Here is an 18,365-nt window from a genome sequence, read left to right as displayed (position 1 = left end):
TTATTGTCCTGTAGTATTATCTAGCACAGTTCTGTGTAATCAACCTTCTAATGTACTTCTTACAATTAGCTCTCATGTAAACCACACATGCATGCATACCATTTTATGTCTAATTACATGAAACATACCCTCATGTTGAAACCAATGTACCACATACCCTCATGTTGAAACCAATGTATCATACATACCCTCATGTTCATACCAATGTACCATACAAACCCTCATGTTAAAACCAATGTACCATAAATACCCTCATGTTGAAGCCAAAGTACCATACATACCCTCATGTTAAAACCTATGTACCATAAATATCCTCATGTCCAAACCAATGTACCATACATACTCTCATGTTGAAACCAAAGTACCATACATACCCTCATGTCCAAACCAATGTACCATACATACCCTCATGTTGAAGCCAAAGTACCATACATACCCTCATGTTGAAGCCAATGTACCATACATACCCTCATGTTAAAACCAATGTACCATACATACCCTCATGTTCAAACCAATGTACCATATGTACCTAATGTTCAAACCAATTTACTATACTAACCCTCATGTTGAAACCAAAGTACCATACATACCCTCATGTTCAAACCAATGTACCATACAAACCCTCATGTTCAAACCAATGTACCATACATACCCTCATGTTGAAACCAAAGTACCATACATACCCTCATGTTGAAACCAAAGTACCATACATACCCTCATGTTGAAACCAATGTACCATACATACCCTCATGTTGAAACCAATGTACCATAAATACCCTCATGTTCAAACCAATGTACCATACATACCCTCATGTTAAAACCAAAGTACCATACATACCCTCATGTTGAAACCAATGTACCATACATACCCTCATGTTAAAACCAAAGTACCATACAAACCCTCATGTTCAAACCAAAGTACCATACAAACCCTCATGTTCAAACCAAAGTACCATACATACCCTCATGTTAAAACCAAAGTACCATACATACCCTCATGTCCAAACCAATGTACCATACATACCCTCATGTTGAAGCCAAAGTACCATACATACCCTCATGTTGAAGCCAATGTACCATACATACCCTAATGTCCAAACCAATGTACCATACATACCCTCATGTTGAAACCAAAGTACCATACATACCCTCATGTTAAAACCAAAGTACCATACATACCCTCATGTCCAAACCAATGTACCATACATACCCTCATGTTGAAACCAAAGTACCATACATACCCTCATGTTAAAACCAAAGTACCATACATACCCTCATGTCCAAACCAATGTACCATACATACCCTCATGTTAAAACCAAAGTACCATACATACCCTAATGCTCAAACCAATGTACCATACATACCCTCATGTCCAAACCAAAGTACCATACATACCCTCATGTTAAAACCAATGTACCATACATACCCTCATGTCCAAACCAATGTACCATACATACCCTCATGTTCATACCAATGTACCATACAAACTCTTTTTACATATTCCTAGCATTATTTATCATTTTCATATCTGTATAGCTAATTTTATCAATTAACCAGCTACAAGATATATATTCATTGATTTACTACTAGCACCAAATTGTTGAAAAATTGGACTTCAGGGACAAGTCAAGTTTCCAACTCTAACAGTTCATAAATGATGTATTTTTTCATTACATTAATAATGTATTACACGACAAGTTTCTCTATACAACTATAATGATGGAACATATCAACACATTTAACAGATTGGCAGGATGTTATTAATCTTAAGAAATAAATTAAAATGCCTATATATATATATATATATGTAATTTAATACACATTAGATGCTTACAATAATGAATTGTAAACAGTTGGAACACAAACATATCGTTTCGGTGACCTCCGTATTTCTCTGTACCGACTCTATGTTAACCTACAAAGGTTATATACTGTTGATATACTTGTTGTGTTTAATTAGCCTAACATTACTCAGTATTTTTGGGTTTCTTTACTTTCCCTTATTTGTACAATTGTACCAAATGTTCTCAAATGTTAACAGCACTATATTGCTGTATTACAATTCCTCACCAAGAGTTAAGGATAGGAAGGTACAGTTATAATGATTTTAGAAATTAACATGTATCAACTGTCTATATTTACTGCCTACTTTAAATGTAACCTTTTAGTTCCCTGCTGGAGTACATCACAATAGGTCTAGACAGCATAGCTGTTCCCATCTCTTCAACAAACATTGGTCCAGTCATCAACGGATGATAATTCCTAAATTTTCCATGAAACAGAAGATACCCTTCCCGAACGCCTGGTATTCCTTGTCCTTTCACCCTTGTTTTTATCGATTTTGAATCAGGATAATTAATATATTAATGTTGGTATTTTCTGTAGTTTTTATGACTTCGTTGAAGAATCTGATGACAGTGATTACTTATAAAGAGTATTCATTTTCTGACAAAACAATTTTAATGATGTCATGATTAGTGCTCCATATGCATTGACTAACTAAATGCCTTTACACCATCTCAATGACAAAGGGTGTCCAGTTCAGAAAAGGAGGCAGGGCAGAAATCATGTAGACTGATTTAAGGTTTTACTGTTTATGGTGAAGCCCATAAATACAATAGATGATTGACATAGGGTATATAAACCCAGAGGTCATACCACCTAACATGTCTCACCAGTATATAGGTCTTACCAGTGAGTCTCTGTAATCATTTCTCTTGGAAGCCATCTTGATATGGTTCTTGTCCTGAAAACATACAAAAATAAAATTGTTAAATTTGCCAAAAAGTCAATATTGTATTATATTTTTCCACAACCTTGATCTAAGACTAGTTAGGTGACCTGGTTTTACATATATACCTAAATACCAAGCTCATGACCAACACTGGAATATGAAATTAATTTTGTCTGGATATACCAATGGCCATGTCTGCTGATACACTTCAGGCAGCTCAGGAATCATTTCTAAAATCCAGGGGATCTGAACTGAAAATCAAAATGTGTTAATTTGTGAATGATAGAAATGTGATGGCAGGCACAGAGATTATCACCAATATCAATCCAATCCCCCTTTTTTAAATTTTACAGACCCTTTTATCCTGATAACAATGATTTTATCTATCCTAGAAGTACCGTGCTGATAATGACGATAGCCATCTGGGAGTGTTTTTCCAGTCACAATTCTTGTATCTGCCTCTATCATAACCTGGCTTCATTAACACATCTTCAACTGAATATCTCCACCATCTTGGAGCCAGAGATCACTTAATCACACAACCAACACCATGTTATAAACAATATATTTCAATTGCCTGCAGCAACTGAGCCAGCAATAGCTAAACACTATGTAAGATTTAACTCCGATTCCCCCCTCCCTTGACAAATCATTCAAAAATCAATTCTCTCCTTTTTAATAACCGTTTTCTCCAATAAATTCGTTATTTTTGTTTCTCTAAGTTTGAGAGTGAAACAATAACTGGGAAATAAAAGGCATGGGCACAAATGATAGCCTTGGGCTTGGTGTCTTGTGCAGGGACACACATGCATGCTCCCTCCCTGGGGATGGTCCCCAATATCAGCCCCATAAAGTCTACTGGGTTACAGGAACTTGTATGCCCCTGCATGACAAAACAGTTCCCTCGGGCATATAATCAAATATGGCCCAAGCTATAGATTCCTAAGGAATAATTCTGTTCATTTTGAATTTAGATTAAAATGTCCACAAACATATAGGTTGAAAGGGAAAGCTGTGTGCTGTAGTGATTAGCTTGGTGATTTGACCGGATCCCTGACCTGTATAGAAACAATAAGTAATTGATACTGGAATTAACATCCCCATATCAAAATAAACAGTAGCCATACTTGTTGTACTCACAGGATATTGACCTTTTTTCTCTAATTTTCTCATTTGAAAGAATTTTAGAGGATTTCACAGAGTTTTTTTTAAAAGTTGTTTTAGAAATAATTGTTAATACAGATTTAAACAAGATTTGTCAGAAGACCACAAAGCTTGCAGAGTGGGTTGAAATTCAGAATTGTTTTTCAAAAGTAGGTCAAAGGACAAGGTTATATAGGGTCAGCAGGTCTGCAACTGTAGCACCAATGTAAAGTTCTTAATTGTCACAAGGAACACACATGTCTGTAGCACCAATGTAAAGTTCTTAATTGTCACAAGGAACACACATGTCAAGTATGAAAACTCTACCTCATACAGTGAAGATACTGTGACAAAGTAAAATTTTTAAAAGTAGGTCATAGGACATGGTAAAGGTCAGAAGGTCAACAAATATAGTACCAACAGAAAAGTCTTGTCACAAGGAACACACGTGTGAAATAAGCTAAGCTGTATCCTCATTAGTAATGACACCTGATACATAAACTTTTTGAGGAACTAATTTGACAACAAACATTTTAACATTGATTTGGATGCTGACATTGACCTTATATAACAAGGGGTAGTCTAGCTTACATTTCTCTGTAATGATGAACAATAAAGAGACTTGTGTCCAGGCTCTGTATCCCATAAAAAATGTATTAGTAAATATAACTATGGGAGATTCTTTTTCCTTGCTTCCTGACCCACAATTCACAGAATATTGAGTTTCTGTAGCCATCAACATTATCTGGTGATAAAAAGAATTGAGACTGGAAAGTCAACAGAGAAGACATGTTAGTTTGACAGGATTAGCCACAGCTCCACAGTCTTCTCTCACCAGTCAACTACACACTGCCACTTAATGCTAATACAATTACTATTTCAGCTAAATGTTTACAAAGTAATTTCCCCAAGCATGGCGTATTTAAACAGATCTCTGTACATCAAAGCTCAAGAGTTCTTGATCTTATTCTAAGTCCTAAACAAAGTAAGTGATCAGATGATTTAAGTAGTCCAATGAGTTTGAAATCAGTATTGCTGATTTTTTTTCTCTACTGCTTTTCAGATTCCTTCACTAGGATTCTTATTAGCATGAGGAACTCGTAGACATGTCACCAAGCGACAAGACATTTATCTCCATACTTGAGTGAGTGGAGTAGATTCTCTCATCCTGTCACTACTTCCACTATTGAGGGGTGAGAAGGGAGGGACGCTATTGATCCATTTGAAAATATTCTGATAAATTATTTTGTGAGCATAATTTTAATCATCTTATATCTCACAGCGACAGCGTATCACCGAGTAATACTCTACAAAACATGCCCCAGGTTAGCAAAGTCAGTGAATTTTATAGTTTAAGATTTACCTATATATCATAAGATGATATAGCTTCTTCTGCATATAAAGGTGTGATGACATTAGGATAATTCCATGTATAGCGTGTTATGTTTTTAGGTGTTACAGCTCAAATCATATGAAGAGGCCAAGTTTATGGGTCAAGGTGACCTACATATATATAGCTACATTTTACATTGTCATGAGGATGACCATCTGTATAAAGTATTATACTAGAAAAATGGAGCTTAACACAAAGTTTAAGATTTCATATATGGATGGAGTATGGACAGACAGGGTAATTTTGAGATGGAAACTCATTGTAGTAGCTGGTGGCTACCTTACAGGAACAATATTGAAGGCCTAGCTTTCACATGTATGCAGAGCAATGTCTTTTGTAAGGATCAAAGATGACAGCAAAGGACGGTCAAAATTCTCTGGATGCAAACTTAATATCACCTGTTTGTGAAACTAATTATCACCTGTCTGACAAATTCATATCACCTGTCTGAGAATTGCAATCAGCTTATAAACAAACTTAGTTGGTTGGTACAACTATTTTTTGCAAACAATGAAATGACCGTCGCTGCTCATTGTGATGATATTGGTGATACGCCATAGGATTTGGAGAGTGATTTAATGTTTCATTCATAAATTGCCATAGACAAATGTTTTTGCATCCATGTAACAATGTGGAATAACGGGTGAATGGTACCTAATGTAACATTCATGACACAATACATTGACTGATACACACTGTTTAAATACTAAATACTTTTGTACATACCATTAATGCTAATTGAAATAGCATTGAACAAACAATTGTCATTTTATTTTTAGAGCCGTAAGTTCGGGACACCAGCAGAATATTCTTCTGCCATAGCTTGTTACAACTCCTTATTGGTGTCAGTTATTCAGATAGTACGCAGTGTTCCCAATCAAACAAACACTCAACATGTATGCCTAATCACAGAGTTTGAACACAAGAGTAGAATGACATCGTAATTATTGTAATGTAAGGAGTGCAATTAAAGAAAGGGGAATATCTTTGCAGTTCATATTGTTTCTTTGCTTAAGAACAGTTTCTTCAAAGTTGCTAAAAAATGCTTCACTCAATACTGTGAAACAGATCTAGAGATGGCTAGAGGTTCATAGATAAACCTACATGTAGACACTAGAGGTTCACAGATAAACATACATGTAGACACTAGAGGTTCATAGATAAACATAATAAAGACACTAGAGGTTCATAGATAAACATACATGTAGACACTAGATGTTCATAGATAAACCTACATGTAGACACTAGAGGTTCACAGATAAACCTACATGTAGACACTAGAGGTTCATAGATAAACCTACAAGTAGACACTAGAGGTTCATAGAATAAAGATTAACATATAGGTGTACACTTTAGAGGTTTATAGTTAAATATACATGTAGACACTAGAGGTTTATAGATAAACATACATGTAGACACTAGAGGTTCATAGATAAACATAAACTAGAGGTTTATAGATAAACATACATGTAGACATTAGAGGTTCATAGATAAACATACATGTAGACACTAGAGGCTCATAGATAAACAGACACTAGAGGTTTATAGATAAACCTACATGTAGGCACTAGAGGTTCACAGATAAACATACATGTAGACACTAGAGGTTCATACACAAACAGACATGTAGACACTAGAGGTTCACAGATAAACCTACATGTAGACACTAGAGGTTTATAGATAAACATACATGTATACGTAGACATTAGAGGTTCATAGATAAACATACATGTAGACACTAGAGGTTCACAGATAAACCTACATGTAGACACTAGAGGTTCATAGATAAACAGACACTAGCATTTATAGATAAACCTACATGTAGACACAAGAGGTTTACAGATAAACCTACATGTAGACACTAGAGGTTCATACACAAACAGACACTAGAGGTTTATAGATAAACATACATGTAGACACTAGAGGTTCACAGATAAACCTACATGTAGACACCAGAGGCTCACAGATAAACCTACATGTTGACACTAGAGGTTCATAGATAAACATAAATGTAGACACTAGAGGTTTATAGATAAATATACATGTAGACACTAGATGTTTATAGATAAACATACATGTAGACACTAGAGGTTCACAGATAAACATACATGTAGACACTAGAGGTTCATAGATAAACATAAACTAGAGATAATCACAGATAAACCTACATGTAGACACTAGAGGTTCATAGATAATCATAAATGTAGACACTAGAGGTTACTACACAAACAGACACTAGAGGTTTATAGATAAACATACATGTAGACACTAGAGGTTCACAGATAAGCATACATGTATACACTTGAGATTCATAGATAATTCATAGGTTCCATGTCAGATTGATCTTTTCTCTACTTTTCCCTTCATTTTACTAATCTGTGCAAATTGAGACATCCCTCCAGTACTTTTCAAACAAGGGAATCCTAGCTATATAAGAAATTTGAGATTTAACGATAATGGCTGTTTGTTTGCCAGGTTGTTTTCAGGACAGACTGGTCCAAAACTGCAATACAAGGGACCAAGGGGAACCTACTTATGAAATTTGAGAAAGATCCATTCAGTACTTTGAGAAATAGAGATAACAAACTTCAATTGACAAAATCCAAGATGGCGGTCTGTCGGCCATATTGTTTTCCAATTGATCTCAAAATGCAATTAGCATAACGAGGCACCAAGGGGAACCTCCATATGAAATTTGAGAAAGATCCATTCAGTACTTTCTCAGAAATAGCGATAACAAACTTCAATTGTCAAAATCCAAGATGGCTGCCTGTCGGCCATGTTGTTTTCGGATTGGTCTCAAAACGCAATATGCATAACTAGGCACCAAGGGAAACCTACATGTGAAATTTCAGAAAGATCCATTCAGTACTTTCTCAGAAATAGTGATAACAAACTTAAATTGTCAAAATCCAAGATGGCTGCCTGTCGGCCATGTTGTTATCGGATCGGTCTCAAAACGCAATATGCATAACTAGGCACCAAGGGAAACCTTCATATGAAATTTGAGAAAGATCCCTTCAGTACTTTCTCAGAAATAGCGATAACAAACTTCAATTGTCAAAATCCAAGATGGCTGCCTGTCGGCCATGTTGTTATCCGATTGGTCTTAAAACGCAATATGCATAACTAGGCACCAAGGGGAACCTTCATATGACAGACATGTAGACACTAGAGGTTTATAGATAAACATGCATGTAGACACTAGAGGTTCATAGATAAACCTACATGTAGACAATAGAGGTTCATAGATAAACATAATATAGACACTAGAGGTTCACACATAAACATACATGTAGACACTAGAGGTTCACAGATAAACATAAATGTAGACACTAGAGGTTTATAGATAAACCTACATGTAGACACTAGAGGCTCACAGATAAACCTACATGTTGACACTAGAGGTTCATAGATAAACATAAATGTAGACACTAGAGGTTTATAGATAAATATACATGTAGACACTAGAGGTTCATACACAAACAGACACTAGAGGTTCACAGATAAACATACATGTAGACACTAGAGGTTCATAGATAAACATAAACTAGAGCTAATCACAGATAAACCTACATGTAGACACTAGAGGTTCACAGATAAACCTACATGTAGACACTAGAGGTTCATAGATAAACATAAATGTAGACACTAGAGGTTCATACACAAACAGACACTAGAGGTTTATAGATAACCATACATGTAGACACTAGAGGTTCACAGATAAACATACATGTAGACACTTGAGGTTCATAGATAAACATACATGTAGACACTAAAGGTTCACAGATAAATATACATGTAGACACTAGAGGTTCATAGATTAACAGACACTAGAGGTTCATAGATAAACATACATGTAGACACTAGAGGTTCACAGATAAACATACATGAAGACACTAGAGGTTCATAAATTAACATAGACAGACACTAGGTTAAGACACACTTATAGGTAGACTACAGATGTAGGTGTAATGCCAGTGGATGGCTTAACAGGTATGACACATGTATAAATTACATGGTGAACATATATCTCTGTTGATTGATCACAATCAACACCTGTATGTTAGGAACAATCTCTTGTTAACTATGTATAAGGAATTTCACTGATAACTACTTGTAACTGTTGACCATTTAACAGTGGTGATAGATGATATATCTACTAGTTTGACTGGAGAAGTCTGTATTAAGCTATCCAAGGCGAAACCTTTGTAATCCTTTAATTACGACATGAGCAATGGCAATTGACTGATGCCACTTGACTGTAGGAATGGGTTAAACAAGCAGTCCTCCTGGCAGCATACCACTGGTACCAACACCATGCACAATAGAAGGAGGAAGGATAAGCGGATTATCCATCAATATTAACCCTGAATCAAGTATATCATGGTATAAAAAAACAAGTATCAGCCAATGTAATGTGACTGTTACAATTTAACCAATCAGTCGATATGATTGTGATGGGGTAAATAAATCGAGATAGGTTTGGCCTACCTGCAGTGTGGGGGGTGTCCAAGGACATGCCCTGTCCCCGTTGCCATCCGAACACGCGCCTACATCGGTCATGAATGAGCGGGGCCTGTGTGAAATCTGTGACATATATCACTACTCGCCATCGAGTCCTATTACTACTGCGACCGTGGATGATGAGGAAATGTAGAGAATATTTGAAGGAAAGTGATCAGTGTAGAGGCACACTCAGCCACAATGTAGCATGTCATACGGTTTGCCAGCTCGCGTGGTAGACTTGCTGCCTGCCCAATCCTAATGGCCTGATCAATACCGCTATAATGCACTATCTTTTTCTGTGTTTGTTGATCTGTCTACTGTACACTCCACCACCCCTGTACCAGGTTAGCCAGCCTAGGGGAGGCAACTCTTACTGTCTTAAACTTATACTGCTAGCCAAATCAACCTGGCTTACACAGTATACGTAACTAACCCTGATATACTGTAAACAAATCATACAGTAAAGAGGCATTATCAGAACAATAAAACCAAGTTCAATAAACATCCAGTAGACTTGTATTTGTTTTTAATGTGAAGTTCAATGAAGTGAGATCTAGAATATATTAATATCTTTAAGCCAGCAGTATCAGTAACAGATGGCCATCCATTATGTGGGACAGTCCTCCCTCAACTATGGCCTGACATCATTACCAGCCTACAGTACTGGATGTTCAGTATTAATTTGACACATTATTATCATGTTATTCAGTAATACACCATGTCATATATATTTTGTATAACGAGCTCCAACACAACCTGTTATCATCCCCACACAACAAAGTCATATAAACAGGGTCCCCATCCATGTATCTGTAGGAAGTACTGTGCTGTCCGGATCCATGCCTGGGTAAATCATCGCCATGGTGTAGTACAGCTGTTTAGGAGGAACTCTACATGGTCTGGTCATGTCTGGGTAAATCTATACCAAATTTTATATATAACATGTTCTGGTCATGTCTGGGTAAATCTATACTATATAACATGTTCTGGTCATGTCTGGGTAAACCTATACTAAATATACAACATGTTCTGGCCATGTCTTGGTAAATCTATACTAAATATATAACATGTTCTGGTCATGTCTGGGTAAATCTATACTAAATATATAACATGTTCTGGTCATGTCTGGGTAAATCTATACTAAATATATAACATGTTCTGGTCATGTCTTGGTAAATCTATACTAAATATATAACATGTTCTGGTCATGTCTGGGTAAATCTATACTAAATATACAACATGTTCTGGTCGTGTCTGTGCAAATCTATACTAAATATACAACATGTTCTGGTCATGTCTGGGTAAAACTATACCAAATATATAACATGTTCTGGTCATGTCTGTGTAAATCTATACTAAATATATAACATGTTCTGGTCATGTCTTGGTAAATCTATACTAAATATATAACATGTTCTGGTCATGTCTGGGTAAATCTATACCAAATTTTATATATAACATGTTCTGGTCGTGTCTGGGTAAATCTATACTAAATATACAACATGTTCTGGTCATGTCTGGGTAAATCTATACCAAATTTTATATATAACATGTTCTGGTCATGTCTGGGTAAATCTATACCAAATATACAACATGTTCTGGCCATGTCTGGGTAAATCTATGCTAAATATATAACATGTTCTGGTCGTGTCTGGGTAAATCTATGCTAAATATATAACATGTTCTGGTCATGTCTGGGTAAATCTATACTAAATATATAACATGTTCTGGTCGTGTCTGGGTAAATCTATACTAAATATACAACATGTTCTGTCCATGTCTGGGTAAATCTATACTAAATATACAACATGTTCTGGTCGTGTCTGGGTAAATCTGTACTAAATATATAACATGTTCTGGCCATGTCTGGGTAAATCTATACTAAATATACAACATGTTCAGGCCATGTCTGTGTAAATCTATACCAAATATATAACATGTTCTGGTCATGTCTGGGTAAATCTGTACTAAATATATAACATGTTCTGGTCATGTCTGGGTAAATCTATACTAAATATACAACATGTTCTGGCCATGTCTGGGTAAATCTATACTAAATATACAACATGTTCTGGTCATGTCTTGGTAAATCTATACTAAATATATAACATGTTCTGGTCATGTCTGGGTAAATCTATACTAAATATATAACATGTTCTGGCTGGGTAAATCTATACTAAATATATAACATGTTCTGGCCATGTCTGGGTAAATCTATACTAAATATATAACATGTTCTGGCCATGTCTGGGTAAATCTATACTAAATATATAACATGTTCTGGTCATGTCTGGGTAAATCTATACTAAATATACAACATGTTCTGTCCATGTCTGGGTAAATCTGTACTAAATATATAACATGTTCTGGCCATGTCTGGGTAAATCTATACTAAATATATAACATGTTCTGGTCGTGTCTGGGTAAATCTATACTAAATATATAACATGTTCTGTCCATGTCTGGGTAAATCTGTACTAAATATATAACATGTTCTGGTCATGTCTGGGTAAATCTATACTAAATATACAACATGTTCTGTCCGTGTCTGGGTAAATCTATACTAAATATACAACATGTTCTGTCCATGTCTGGGTAAATCTATGCTATATAACATGTTCTGTCCATGTCTGGGTAAATCTATGCTAAATATATAACATGTTCTGGTCATGTCTTGGTAAATCTATACTAAATATATAACATGTTCTGTCCATGTCTGTGTAAATCTATACTAAATATACAACATGTTCTGGTCGTGTCTGGGTAAATCTATGCTATATAACATGTTCTGTCCATGTCTGGGTAAATCTATACTAAATATATAACATGTTCTGGTCATGTCTGGGTAAATCTATACTAAATATATAACATGTTCTGGTCATGTCTGGGTAAATCTATGCTAAATATATAACATGTTCTGGTCATGTCTGGGTAAATCTGTACTAAATAAATAACATGTTCTGGTCATGTCTGGGTAAATCTGTACTAAATAAATAACATGTTCTGGTCGTGTCTGGGTAAATCTATGCTAAATATATAACATGTTCTGGTCATGTCTGGGTAAATCTATACTAAATATATAACATGTTCTGGTCGTGTCTGGGTAAATCTATACCAAATTTTATATATAACATGTTCTGGTCATGTCTGGGTAAATCTATACTAAATATATAACATGTTCTGGTCATGTCTGGGTAAATCTATACTAAATATATAACATGTTCTGGTCATGTCTGGGTAAATCTGTACTAAATAAATAACATGTTCTGGTCATGTCTGGGTAAATCTATGCTAAATATATAACATGTTCTGGTCGTGTCTGGGTAAATCTATGCTAAATATATAACATGTTCTGGTCATGTCTGGGTAAATCTATACTAAATATATAACATGTTCTGGTCGTGTCTGGGTAAATCTATACCAAATTTTATATATAACATGTTCTGGTCATGTCTGGGTAAATCTATACTAAATATATAACATGTTCTGGTCGTGTCTGGGTAAATCTATACCAAATTTTATATATAACATGTTCTGGTCATGTCTTGGTAAATCTATGCTAAATATATAACATGTTCTGGTCATGTCTTGGTAAATCTATACTAAATATATAACATGTTCTGTCCATGTCTGGGTAAATCTATACTAAATTTATAACATGTTCTGGTCATGTCTTGGTAAATCTATACTAAATAAATAACATGTTCTGGTCATGTCTGGGTAAATCTATACTAAATATACAACATGTTCTGTCCATGTCTGGGTAAATCTGTACTAAATATATAACATGTTCTGTCCATGTCTGGGTAAATCTATACTAAATATACAACATATTCTGTCCATGTCTGGGTAAATCTAAGTATCATTATACTTGCACCAATGTTAGGTTAGTGTTGCTGAATCATGATAATCTATAAATCATGATTCAGCTATAACAGAATGCTGAATTTGACATTTTCAGTGACTGGATAAGACTAGAGTTTGCTTCATTAATGTTTCAAATTAGGAATAGTTTGGTCCCTATTTAATTGTATAACTATTGTTTCATCATTTCTAGATTACCATATTGGAGAAGTCAGGGTGAAGCTGTGTATTTTTCAGAGCAAATATCAAAGTAAAAGACAATTGTAACAACACAATTCAGTAAATTACCATCTCCCAACCGATGTGAAATTATATGCCAAGAATGCAACAATTATAAATTCACATAGAAACTAATTCTACACACTGAATGTTAGACAGACCTATTATATTCAGTTATTCAATAATTGCACTTGGTGGTATCAATGTAAATACATTCAAGAATATCACTTACTTCAGCAGGTGAAATATTAATCAATGCAAGTGAACCCATGCCCCAGGTAAGATGATCCCATGCTTAAAATAAGAATCTCCATTGCATGACTAAGTAATACAGGAAATAAAGCCCAACATTTTTTTTATGTAGGTCAAAAGTAAAAATGTAGGTCAGTGTGACCTACTTTTGGTGCATGACACATCACCTAAGCTAGGTGAACCAACGTCTCAGGTATTAAGTTCCAGTGACAAATAGTGTAGAAGATAGAGCCTGGACAAACTTTTTCTTTGATGTAGATCAAAGGTCAACATAAGGGTCAGAGTGACCTACTTTGTTACATGACGCCACTATACACCTAGATAGGTGACCCAGTCCCATCCCAGCGATGAAGAAAGTAGGAGACAGCCCGGACAAACTTTTCCTTGATGTAGTTGAAAGGTCAAATAGAAGGTCAGAGTGACCTACATTTGGTTTATGACACATGACCTCATCCAAGTGAACCCATGTCCCAAGTACGAAGTTCTAGTGATAAATTGTGCAGGGGATACAGAATGGAAAAGCTTATTTAATGTATGTCAAAATGTAGGTCATAGTGACCTACTTTCATAGCACAGAGTCTCACCAATTTGATCCAATACATATACCCCAAGTATGAAGTTCCAGTGGCTCAGGTACCGGTAGAGTAGGAGATATAGCCTGGACAAGATATAGCAGCAGGACATAAAGACGAGGGTAAAACTATAGTCACCTCACTCTCCGGTTCCAGGTGGGCGACTAATAATTTAGATGTCGCTGCTGACTAACTGTATTTGTTGGCAATCATCAATTTAATAATGCACTATATGCTATTACAATATATCTGTACCTGTTCTTACCTGTATATCATCAATCACCTATGTTACTGACATAGATTCCAAGTTCATGGGTGGTTGGGCGACACAGTGGGTCATAACACCTTTCACCAGTGTTAAGTCACAAGACACAATCTACATGATCTGGTGGTTGTTCTCCAGATATAACCTCTATCATATGGTACCAGACAACAAATCCAAGGGGCGAATATGGCACTGACTGATAACATCTTCAATCTAATCTGGTTTTTTTTATACTTGATAAACATAAATACCTTATATTATATTCTTTAGAACTTCCAACGAACTGAAATGATACCTTAGATATCTGTGACTGGAATAAATAAAGTACTGCAATGTAAGTAAAATTGAACCCTGAAGATCTATACAAGGTCATAGCTCCCTCTGTCACCAGTAAATTCTGTAAGTATTGAACCCTGACGATCCATACAAGGTCATAGCTCCTATTGAACCCTGACGATCTATACAAGGTCATAGCTCCCTGTCACCAGTAAAACGTGTAAATATTGAACCCTGACGATCTATACAAGGTCAAAGCTCCCTGTCACCAGTAAATCCAGTAAGTATTGAACACTGATGATCTTTACAAGGTCAAAGCTCCCTCTGTCATCCTAAGATTTAGATGAAATTTGATTATCCTCAGATATTGTAGAGCTGATTTAATTAACACACCTTGCATAAGGTCACTGCCTATATTTGGCTGAAGTCACAAAATGTCGTTTGCATCTGTGCATGTCGTAGGTTACACAGTATTATGCCTATAGCTATATGCACTCCTGATCAGTGACATGAAATATATATATCACGGTTTCATACAGTCATAACTGAAATTAAGATATGATCTATAAACACCAATAAAATCGACTTGTCTAGAGCAGTTGAAAATTTCGTTGATAATGTCCCAAAACTATTTTGTCAACAGCCTTGAACAGGATATTTCTTTAATGTATTATTGAGTAAATGAGATAACTTGTTTATTGTTTAATTTCCTGGTAGAACATATAGGTTGTTGTACTCTGTACCTGTGTCATATCTACATTCTACTCTCAGACAGGAAAAACACCAATGGAAAAGTAACCGCCGATTTATACACATTGAAAGTACTAAATACTACCACAACTTGTGACTGACATGGAAGTGTTTTTTCTTTGAGAGAGGGATTTTAAAAATTATAGCCATTCCACATTGAGCCAATCTGATAAAAATTTTAAAAGATTGCTACATTATGTGGGCAGGGTGACAGTCTGTCATGTGACCTTAGCTCCAGGTTTTAATTGGATGGTTATGAAAGAGTGATATAGTTCTGTAACTATAACCTGGTAAAATAAGCTATGTCACTTGAGCGTAGCATCTAATGATGTATAACAAGTAGCATTTACTAGATTGTGAATATATTAATGAAAAATATAATACAATACTTACTATTAAGTAGATCATGAATGTGTAATGAGAAAAATTCCAACAGAATAACATCCACAGGAATCACATAGCACACTTTGAACCACGCTTCAACAAAATAATTTTCCAAATGATAAATCCAACTAAGGACTAATTTTCGTTGTTTGCGGTAACTATTCCAGTGGTACTGTTGTTAGGGATGATTCTACCGGTACATTGTCTTCAATCCTGTCATTCACTAGTCTGTTAAACCAAATCCCTGCAAGACATAAATTAAACAGAGATGAATAAAATATTGCCATTAAACCCACATTGTAGTAGAATGAACCCATCAAGCTAAATCCACAGAATTCTGGGGACAACTAAGGATGCCTACATGTCATATTTTAAGAATCTCAGCCAGACAGCCAAGCCATGAAATAATCTGCATTTGGATTGAAATGTCAATCAAGGCAGAGGTAATGTTACCACAGTTCCTGAAGGACACTTCACTGATATGAGCATGTTATTTGTTGATAAGATAATGCCACAGACTAGCTAGTGTTTTGATAACTACTTCAGTAGACATTGTTGTTGTTATAACAGAATAATTCAGGTGTCCCCATTTCAACTTACAAGTAACAGTTTTATTTTTAAATTATACTTACATTTTCACTCATTTCAAATGTGAATCCCATATGTGAAGTTGTCCTTTTTATTTTAATCAAGTTATCCCCCCTGTTGTCCCTGTAACTACTGTTAAGGCACGGTACAATACAGTATTGTTGCTATACTATTCACTTGAGACACATCTTACAGATCTTGTTTCTCCTGATATTGCTCAAGCACTTTTAGATATTTATCAATTGAATATGAAATTGCTGCTGGCAATTTATGGAGAGTCAAAGGTGATAATGTTGTATAATTTGTATTCATTCAGGTTCAAATAATAGCTTATAATGATATTTAGGAAATGATAATAATAACATTTGGAAAATGATAATGATAAAATAATATCATCAAGAAATGGTCATGCGATATTCATGTTCAACACAGTGATATCTATAAGTATCCACTCATGTACAATCAAGTTATACATGTTTTTCTGGTGTGCTGGGACTTGAAGATAAACTAATTTGATAAACCAACATGGTAATTAATCACCTAGTCGTCTAAACTACAGCAATTTTCAATAATTAATTACGATAAAGTAAACAGATATCTTGAAAGTTGATACGCTATATACAGTAATATTAACAGTTGCTGTTCCTAATATGGCTCCTGGTCGGTCATCACACCGGTCATCACACCGGTCATCACACAGCTGTAAGTACCGTCATCAACACCGTCATCAACACCGTCATCAACACCGTCAACGATCTGGACAAGTAATTAATGGAATATTGATTCTGTAGCCTTCAGCTGATACATGCCATCACCATTTCCTATATTGCTATTTGGTGGAAAACATTTTGCCTATCTCCATCAGGATATCATCATTACACAATCCAAGAACTCTTTTACTGTAACACAAGCTTTTCAACCAGTGTTACGAGAAAGTTAGGTCCCTCATCAATTAGCGGTTGCCTTAACCAATATAAATTTCTGATAGGTAGTTATACTGAATCAATACCAACATTCCACTGTCAATACACACATGATTATCTGTCTTTGTCTTTTGTCGTGTGACAACTGAATCTTACGTTGATAAGGGACATCACAATTAACCCCAGCAATGTTTTGGTATCCTGAGGAGACATACCTTCATCAGAAATGCTTAATTCACCTGCTCTTGACTTTCATGAAATGATTTCTCACCATTTCCTTTTTAACCTTCCATTTATGGGCCCAAACCGAGTTAAACAAGGCATCGCAAACGATACAAATCCCCTCGCGTGCTAACACATGAACTCTGACGCATGCTGGACCCATATATGAAGTTTGGTCAGAACCCGTTTAAAAATGAAGTCGCAAGAGCGGTGACGCGTTCGAGGTATTGCCATGCTGGACTAATATAATATGAAGTTTGGTCAGGATCC

The 18,365-nt window shown here is 35.5% G+C and overlaps 1 protein-coding gene across 1 annotated transcript in view; it reads right to left on the bottom strand.

The window, feature by feature from the left end:
* Window positions 1-18,365, bottom strand: part of LOC117335458 (collagen alpha-2(I) chain-like) — a 101,586-nt gene that overhangs the window by 27,408 nt on the left and 55,813 nt on the right. The window contains 1 exon segment of the mRNA XM_033895464.1: window positions 2,694-2,747. The gene's annotated coding sequence lies outside the window, so the exon portion shown is untranslated.

This window comes from Pecten maximus, chromosome 10 (genome assembly GCF_902652985.1).
Source record: "Pecten maximus chromosome 10, xPecMax1.1, whole genome shotgun sequence".
In the NCBI taxonomy this organism is placed as follows: domain Eukaryota; kingdom Metazoa; phylum Mollusca; class Bivalvia; order Pectinida; family Pectinidae; genus Pecten; species Pecten maximus.
This window is presented reverse-complemented; position numbering and strand designations above follow the sequence as displayed.